Consider the following 9,681-nt stretch of genomic DNA (forward strand, 5'->3'; position numbering starts at 1 on the left):
GCTCTGTGCTAACAGTGCAAAGCCTGCTTGGGATTCTGTCTCTCCCTATCTTTCTGCCCCTCCTGCTCTCTCTCTCTCAAAATAAATAAATAAACTTAAAAAAAATATTACTGAGATGTTTTTCTTTTCTTTTTTTCCCCTTGGACATCTTTGAAATCCAGAGTGTATTTTAGCACATCTCCTCAATTCAGACTAGATACTTTCTTTTTTTTTTTTAAATATAATTTATTGTCAAATTGGCTAACATGCAGTGTGTAAAGTGTGCTCTTGGTTTTTGGGGTAGATTCCCGTGGTTCATCGCTTACATACAACACCCAGTGCTCATCCCAACAAGTGCCCTCCTCAATGCCCATCACCCACTTTCCCCTCTCCCCCACCCCCCATCTATGCTCATTTTGTTCTCTGTATTTAAAAGTGTCTTATGGTTTGCCTCCCTCTCTGTAACTTTTTTCCCCCTACCCTTCCCCCATGGTCTTCTGTTAAGTTCCCAGACTAGATACTTTCCAGGTGCTCAGTGGCAACAGCACAGATCTAGACAAGGGCTGGCAAACTATGGCCCACCCCCCAAATCTGTCCTGCGGCCTAGTTTTGTATGACACTTGAACAGAAAATGGCTTTTACATTTTTAAATGATTGAAAAAAAAATCAAAAGAATACTATTTCATGACACATAAAATCTATGAATTTCAAAGTTAGTGTCTGTAAGTAAAGTTTTTAATTGTCAATAAAAAGTGGAGCTACATTTCATCTGATTTTTTTTGTTTTTTTTTTTTTCCTTTTTTAAGTAATCTCTGTGCCCAAGGTGGGGCTCGAACTCACCGTCCCAGATCAAGAGTCTCATGTTCTACAGACTGAGCCAGCCAGACATCCCTGTTTCATCTCTTCTTATCATGTACTCACCCACATAATAGCATGCCTCTTGGCCCACAAGGCAGACAATACAGTATTTACCATATGATCCTGTACAGGTAATATTTGCCCAGCTCTGTTCTACACCATTCACCTGCCCCTTAAACTCCAATAGAGGAGGGCCCGATTTGGCTTTGGAATCATATCCCGTCTCCCACCCAGCGTCCCAACTCTGGGATTCAAAACAAGTCATTTTCCCTTGGGGGCCTCAATATTCACTTGAAAATCGGGCCAGCACTCAAATGAATGTAAAGAGTGAAAACTGAGGGCCGGCCATATAGCTGGTGACTCTTCACTCATTTCCAGTCTCGGTCTCAAGTTTCCAGCCTTCACTCCTCCGCCTGTAACACCTGCCCACAGGGCCCCCTTCACCTGACTCAGTACCTCCCGCAGGTGATGCCCCACCTGTCGCCTTCTCCCAGCATCCATCTCCGCCTCCGTTGGCCGGAGCCCCACCTCGGTGGCTTCTGGATCACTCTGGCAGTGCAATCCTCCAACTGCTTGAAATAGCGTCCCACACCCTCATCAAACCCAGTTCCCGGCGAGGGGACACCCGCAGCCCCAGGAACGCCCTCGGCTCACAGATCCGACCCTCCTCAGCTCGGCCCTCACACTTCCGGCACGCCCACTGCGTGCTCTGGGCATGCGCGCGGCTCAGGTGCCTCCAGGGAGCGACCAGCCCCTGCTCCCGCCGGCCAGTTTCACGCTCTCCCCCGGTGTCCCAACAGATACTTCCAACTGGCCTACCGAGGCGTGGGCCAGATTTGCAGGACCATGTCCTTCTTTTCCCTTGGCACCTCATCAATCCCGACACTAATATCTTAGTCCTGCCTCCTCCAGACACCCTCGCCGACCTCAGCCAGTCCTTTGGCAGGCTTCTGCCTTACCAGAACCAACTCCGGTCATCATCTCCTCCAGGCCAGGGTCAGGCTGGTCACCTATTTATGTTGGTCTAGTCTAGGCTGTTGAGCCTGGCCCACCCGTTTTCCTGTCGCGTCCTGCCAGTAAATCTTTTCCTCCTGGGGAAGCGTTCCTTCTAAAACGGCCCCTCCCTTTGGCTGCCGGGTCAGAACTATTTCCAGCAAGGATGAATGATATCCCAGAACTGATCTTGTTGCCCACAAATACTTTTGTCCCCAGTGAACGTTCCTCCATTTTGACAGAAAAGTGAGAACTGGACTCGCATTGGGACTTCGAACCCTGACCCAGGTTGGGAGAGCATTTCTCATACCAGTCACCAAATTTTCCTTCTAAGTTCCAGACAATTCTGTTTCTTTTTTCCTCTCCCCACATTCTAATCCACATATAATTGACATGCCATAAAATCCACCTGGTTAAAACGTGCGATTCAACGGTTTTAGTATATTCCCAGAGTTGGGCAATGGGTCACCACAATCTAAGCTTAGAACATTCACCTGACCTAAAAAGAAACCCCTTACCCATTAGCAGCCATTCCTATCCACCCCTCAGCTCCTGCAACCACTAATCTGCTTTCTGTCTCTCCAGATTGTTGTATTCTGGACATTTTTAAATAATTTTTAATGTTTTATTATTTATTTTTTTTTGAGAGAGAGACAGAGCATGAGCAGGGGAGGGGCAGAGAGACAGGGAGACACAGAATCAGATCAGGCTCCAGAATCCAAGCTGTCAGCACAGAGCCGGACACGGGGCTCGAACCCACAAATCGTGAGATCATGACCTGAGCCGAAGTCAGATGCTTAACTGCTTGAGCCACGCAGGTACCCCTGGACTTTTTTTATAAATGGAATCATATAATATGGGGCTTTTTGTATCTGGCTTCTTAGCATGTTTTCAAGATTCACCCATGTTTTAGCACAAGATACTGCCTATATACAAGAGACTCACCAATCTATCTCCCCAGTCTGGCCCTTTCTCATGGGCTCCAGATGCACAGGTCCCAGTCCTATGGCCACCTCCACACCTCCACTTGGAGGTCATCTCAGGCATCAGCCTTGACATGACCAATACAAGAAAACCACAGACTGAGCTCAGTTATGAATACTGATGCAAGAATGCTAGTAAGTATAAGCAAGTACAATCCAACAGCATATTAATAATTTTAAATATTTAAAATTTTTTTAACATTTATTTATTTTTGAGACAGAGAGAGACAGAGCATGAACGGGTGAGGGTCAGAGAGAGGGAGACACAGAATATGAAACAGGCTCCAGGCTCTGAGCTGTCAGCACAGAGCCTGACGTGGGGCTCAAACTCATGGACCGTGAGATCATGACCTGAGCCGAAGTCGGCCGCTTAACTGACTGAGCCACCCAGGCGCCCCAGTAATTTTAAATATTTAAAATAATTTTTTAAGTAATCTCTACACCCAGTATGGGGTTTGAACTCATGACCGCCAGATCAAGAGTTGCATACTCCACCGACTGAACCAGTCAGGCGCTCCTAATAATAACTTGAAATCATAACCGAGCAAGACTTATTCCAGAAAGGCAAGGATGGTTTAATATTAGGAACTCCTTTGGGGACACCTGGGTGGCTAAGTCAGTTGAGCATCTGACTTCAGCTCAGGTCATGATCTCACAGTTTGTGGGTTCGAGCTCCGCATCAGGCTGTCTGCTATCAATGTGGATCTTCTTCTCCCTCTCTCTGCCCACTCCCCACTCATGCTCTCTTTCTCCAAAATAAATAAACATTAAAAAAAAACCACTTTAATATTTAAGAATGCCATTAATATAACGATAATATTAATAGGAAAAATGAGGGGGAAAAAGTCTTATCACTACAGTAAAACCTTGGTTTTCAAGCATAATTCGTTCTGGAAACATGCTTGTAATCTAAAGCACTTGTATCTCGAAGTGAATTTCCCCATAAGAAATAATGGAAACTCAGATGATTCATTCCACAACTCAAAAATATTCATATGAAAATGATTACAGTACTGAAATATAATGCAAAATAATCAAGAAAATACAAAATATAAAGAAAAATAAACGAACCTGCACTTACCTTTGAAAACCTTTGTGGCTGATGTGAGGGAGACAAGAAAGAGGAGGGTTATTGTGTAGGACGACTTTCACTAACGGAGTCACTGCTTTTGCTACTGCCATCTAGCCGCCTTATTTCTTCTTTCTCCTTTTAATATTGTGCAAATGGTCGATGTAGACTTCTTATAAAATCTCGCAATTTCTGCCATTCTCATACCTCATTTGCATACCTTGATTTTCTTCTTAACTTCCACCGGAATCATCTCCTTCTTACCGCCTTCCTTTTCAATCTTTTCCTGCATGGGGCCATTGTATACACTCTCACGGATGTTGGCCACAGTAAAGTATTAATAAACTCTTGTCATATACTGTATTCACTGTAACTGGCAATAAGGCAGCAGAGGAAACGGTCTCTGTCTGCAGGCAGCCTGGCCTAGAATGAAGCAAAGCATTCCTAAGCTTACTCTTGTATGGAAAAGCAAAGGACTGTCCATAGGTGCTTTGAAGTGACAAAAAATACACTTGTGCTAGTTGTGGGCACCTTCCAACGTTCTGAAAAATCACTGATTTCTGGAGCATCTGGTTGGCACAGTTGGCTGGGCATCCGACTTCGGGTCAGGTCATGGTCTCACAGTTGGTAGGTTTGAGCCCCATGTCAAGCTCTGTGCAGACAACTCAGAGCCTGGAGCCTGCTTAGGATTCTGTGTTTCCCTCTCTCTCTCCCTCCCTGACCCAGGTGCGTGCATGAGTGCTCTCTCTCTCTCTCTCAAAAATAAACATGAAAAAAAAATTTTAATTTTTTTTTTAACGTTTATTTATTTTTGAGACAGAGCACGGCCGCTTAACCGACTGAGCCACCCAGGCATCCCAAAAAATTTTTTTTAAAAAGTAAAAAAAATAGGGGCGCCTGGGTGGCTCAGTCAGTTGGGCATCCGACTTCGGCTCAGGTCATGATCTCACACTCCGTGAGTTCGAGCCCCGCATCGGGCTCTGTGCTGACAGCTCAGAGCCTGGAGCCTGCTTCAGATTCGGTGTCTCCCTCTCTCTGACCCTCCCTCATTCATGCTCTGTCTTTCTCTGTCTCAAAAATAAATAAACATTAAAAAAATTTTTTTAATTAAAAATAAATAAATAAATAAAACCACTGACTTCTGTCAAACACTGTGGCCTGAGACCGAGCATCCGAGTATGGGAGACAATCATCAACAATTCCACAGCCAGAGAGAAAAACCACTGGCTCAGTTGTGCTCATGTGACATTCGGCATCACGTACGACTCATATTGCAAAACACTGCTTGTTTATTAAGTTAAAATGTATTAGAAATGTTTGCTAGTCTTGCTGAACACTCACAGAACAAGTTACTCACCATCCAAGGTTTTACCATATGAATGAACAGGGTATTTGATACATTTCAACATATATTTTTATTTAAGCCATTCTTGACAAAATAGAATAAGATAAACGCTTTTAAAAAACAACTGAAATGTCGTCTTCCTGAAGCCTTCTTACTTTGATTAAAGTAAGAAACAATACCTTCTTACATTTATTCTTTAACTTTTCTGGAGGAACAACTAACACAATTGGACAAGAGAAAGAGATTCGAGGTGTAAAAGAGGAAAAGAGTAGGTAAAATCATCACCATTTGCAGATCACATGATTATATACTTGGAAGCCCCAAAGAGGATTAGCCAAAACATTATTCTAAATAAACAATAAGAGAATTCAGCAAGGTGGCTTTTATGTATGCCAACAATAATCAGAAAATAAAGGAAGAAAGGACATAAAACTCCTAGGAATACACTTAATACTCAAGATAAAGATGAAGCAAATAGTAAATGCTGAGCACACAAAACATGTGAGGAAATGGAAAGGCCTTTTGTGTTCCTGAATAAGAAGATTCAAGATCACGAAGATGTCCAACCTCCCCTAGACATCTGATAAACTAATTTAAGGCTATCTATCCTAATAGAAACACCAACAATTTCATAAGAACAGTCTCCTATTGAAAAAAGCAAGATGCGGGTGCCTGGGTAGCTCAGTCAATTAAGCGTCCAACTCTTAGTTTCCACTCAGGTCATGATCTCATGGTTTGTGAGTTCGAGTCCTGCATCAGACTCTGTGCTGACAGTGCAGAGCCTGCTTAGGATTCTCTCTTTTTCCCCCTCTCTCTCTGCTCCTCCCTTGCTCGCGTGGGCTCTCTCTCTCTCAGAATAAATAAACTTAAAAAAAAAAGGAAAGAAATACTTTCTAATACTTTCCTGATCCTCTCAACAATCTGACAGGGCCTTTTTCTCTGCCAGCCTCTCCTGCCCTCCACCGGTTTTTAATTCAGTGAATGTATCCAGAAACCTGACAGGTTCATTTTCTTTTTTCCTTTATGTTTATTTATTTTTGAGAGAGAGAGCGCGCGCATGCATGAGTGGGGGAGGGGCAGAGAGAGAGGGAGACAGAATTCGAAGCAGGCTCCAGGCTCTGAGCTGTAAGCACCCGAGCTGAAGTCCGATGCTTAACCCAGTGAGCCACCCAGGCGCCCCACGTGTTTGTTTTCTACCTCGTGCCTGAAAACAGCATCCATTTCTTCTCTCACGTGTCAGAAGTGTCACAGGATGGCGCAGTGGGCTTCTCTGCTCAGTGCTTTACAGGACGCTGAGTCAAAGTCTCTACCCACTGTGATCTCACCTGGCGCTCAGGGTGGTCCTCTTCCAAGCTCATTCCGGTTGTTGGCTGGACTCAGTTCCTGCAGGGAACTTGCAGGACTGGGGTCCCCGTTCCTGTCAGCCGAGGTCGCTCCAGGCTCCCTGCAGCTGCTGTTCAGTCCTTGCACAAGGCTCCCATCTTCACAGCCAGCTTCTAATCTCCTCGATGGCCCAGCTGCCACCAGCCAGGGAAGTGCTCTGCCTTCAGGGACTCATCAGTTATATGCTGGGCCAGACTGGATAATCCAGGGCAGTCGGTGGTGCCAACTCACAGACTCACAGGAGTGACAGCCTGGTGGACCCACAGATTCTGGGAATTAGGGCAGGACCTCTCTGGGGGCCCAGTTTAGAAATTCTGCCTACCCCACCTGTCCTCTTCCCCACCTGCACCCCCCAGTCTCAAAGTCCTGCTTACCTCCTACATATTGTTCATACCCATTCCCTGAGCTCCGACCTCTTGGCCACCACCATCCTGGTCTCCTCTCACGGGTCAACTGGGCCGCTGAAGTGGGTCCCATGCTGCCCTCATCTTTCTTTCCCCTTCCCCAGGCTCCACTGCCCACTCCCCTCTTTTCCCACGGTAGCCAAATGATCTTACAAATGCACAAAGCTAACTGGCCTACTCCCCAATTTATTTATTTCTTTTTTAAAAAAATTAATGTTTATTTATTTTTGAGAGAGAGAGAGAATAAGCAGGGGAGGGGCAGAGAGAGAGAGGGGGACAGAGGATCTGAAGCAGGCTCCATGCTGACAGCAGAGAGCCTGATGCAGGGCTCAAAATCACGAACTGTGAGAGTGAGATTACGACCTGAGCCGAAGTCAGCTGCTTAACCGACTGAGCCACCCAGGTCCCCCTTATTTTATTTCTTTTTTCTTTTCTTTCTTTAAAAAGTGTATTTATTTGTTTGTTTCTAAGCGTTTTTGTGGGTTTTTTTGTAATCTCTACACCCTGCACGGGGCTCAAACTCACAACCCTGGGATCAAGAGTCGCATGCTCTTCCCACTCAGCCAGCCGGGCGCACTTACTCCCCAATTTAAACTCCTGCAGTGCCCCCCAGTAAGCTCAAGACCTAAACAAAACTCCACAAAGTTCATTCGCTCCAATGTTTTCTGGGCATTGACTCCTTGGGAGGTATGGAGATCCACTGACAGTCTCTGCCCTTCTGGGGTTTTCTGTGTTGTAGCCCGGTAGATCTCCAACAATGAGCATGGCCGCCATGAGCACTGAGGGTGGCCGACCTGGTGGGTCCTGCCACCTAGCGTCCTCAACCCTGCCCTCGCCCTCTGCTCCAGGCATGGCCAGCGCCCATCCCCCCACCAATCCAGCGACTCTCAGCAGGAAGCAGGTTCTCCCAGGTTCCAGCTCCATCTTCTCCTGGCTGACCGGAACCTCTGGAGGAGAGAAAGACTTTCTCCCTGTAGTTCACCATCGCTCCCTCCGATGCCTAGCACAGAATTTGGCACATTCCAGGTGCTCAGTACGTCTTTTGGAATGAATGGGAAGTCCAGTACAGAGACCCCAAACCTCACGTTCCCTCTACTCTTGATGGTTTGTCAACTGTGCTGACACTGCCGGCTGCAAACACTCCGGCTGCTCAGACTTCTAGCCCATGGGTGCCCACACTGGCGCCCTCTGCCCTGGCCTTAGCTGTACACTGCAGCTGGAGCCCAGGATGGGACTGCTTGGGGATGAGCTATTTAAGGAACATGGCACGAGGTCTGGCAGGCATGCCAATGTTGACTCCAGGAGGCCATGGAAAAGGAGCACAGGAACAGAATATGTGCCCACGGAGCTTGCGGATCCTATGAAACAGTGGGAGGCAGCACAGTGCCATGCAAAGGGGGCAGGCAGCTTTGGTACACACACACACACACACACACACACACACACACACACACCGCTTAACACCCCATCAAGCTTTACCAAAACAGGAGGGTAAAAGAGAAAAGAGAGAAGATGAGAAATTTTGAGAGCATGCAAAGCCAAGGGCAGAGGGTAACAGATGAAGCACGTGGTGAGAAACGCAGCCAGGCAGAGGCCGAGGGGGACCACAGAGGACAGCAGCCCTGCATGACACCCACAGGCACCAGGAGGGTGGAAGTGAGAGTCAGAACTGAAACAGGACGACAGCCCCTCCCCCCAACCCACCTCTTCCTCCAAGCAGCTTCAGACCAAAATACCCATCTGGGAAAAGCACACTTTTTTTTTCTTAAAGATTTATTTATTTTTGAGAGAGAGAGAGCGCATGTGAGGAAACGGCAGAGAGAGAGGGGGGACAGAAGATCCGAAGTGGGCTCTGTGCTGACAGCAGCAAGCCCGATGTGGAGCTCGAACTCAACAACCATGAGATTTCGGCCAGAGCTGAAGTTGGATGCTCAACCGGCTGAGCCACCCAGGCGCCCCAAGAGAAAAGCACACTTCAGACTCTTGTTGGTGGCCCGGAATAGAACCTGCTTCAGGCTCTGATTAGGGCTCAGGGGCCGAGGGTGGACACAGCAGCCACCCCTTCCCCACCACCAGTGAGAGCCACGGCCCACAGCCCAGGGCTGCCCACCCCTGCACAAGCACCCAACCAGAACGCATAGGGGTTTATGGAATTGCCTCGGCTTCCCATCTGCGAAATGTCTGGATTAGGTGGTCCCCAGGGTCCCTTTGCTTTCCAAAAGTCCAGATCTCCCTTCTAATTATATCCCCGCCAGAAATCAGAGCCACATGTCACTGCCTGCCCCAGGTCACTGGCTGCGAAAGTGGGAGAGTCAGTGCTGAAGCCCTATGTCAGAAGCTGCCTAGTGACTCGAGCCTCTCCAGGCCCAGCCCTCCAGTCCCATCACTACCTCAACCCAGCCAGATGGCCCATGGGGCTGGGGGCTGGGGGCTGTCTCAACCTCACCTGATCCCTCGGCTGCACATGGACCTCCAGCGCATGCCCCGCTAAGGCATAAGCCCCCAGTGCTGGGCTCAGTTGTGTCCCCAAAAAGATCTATTCAAGTCTTAACCCCTGGTACTTGTACACATGATCTCATTTAGAAATAGGGTCTTTGCAGATGCAATCAAGGGAAGATGAGATCATTAGTGGGTCCTGATCCAATGACCGGTGCCTTTCTCAGAAGA

This window comes from Lynx rufus, unplaced genomic scaffold (assembly GCF_022079265.1).
Source record: "Lynx rufus isolate CCGP_SWC_20201006 ecotype Redwood Valley unplaced genomic scaffold, mLynRuf1.p SCAF_1, whole genome shotgun sequence".
Taxonomy (NCBI): domain Eukaryota; kingdom Metazoa; phylum Chordata; class Mammalia; order Carnivora; family Felidae; genus Lynx; species Lynx rufus.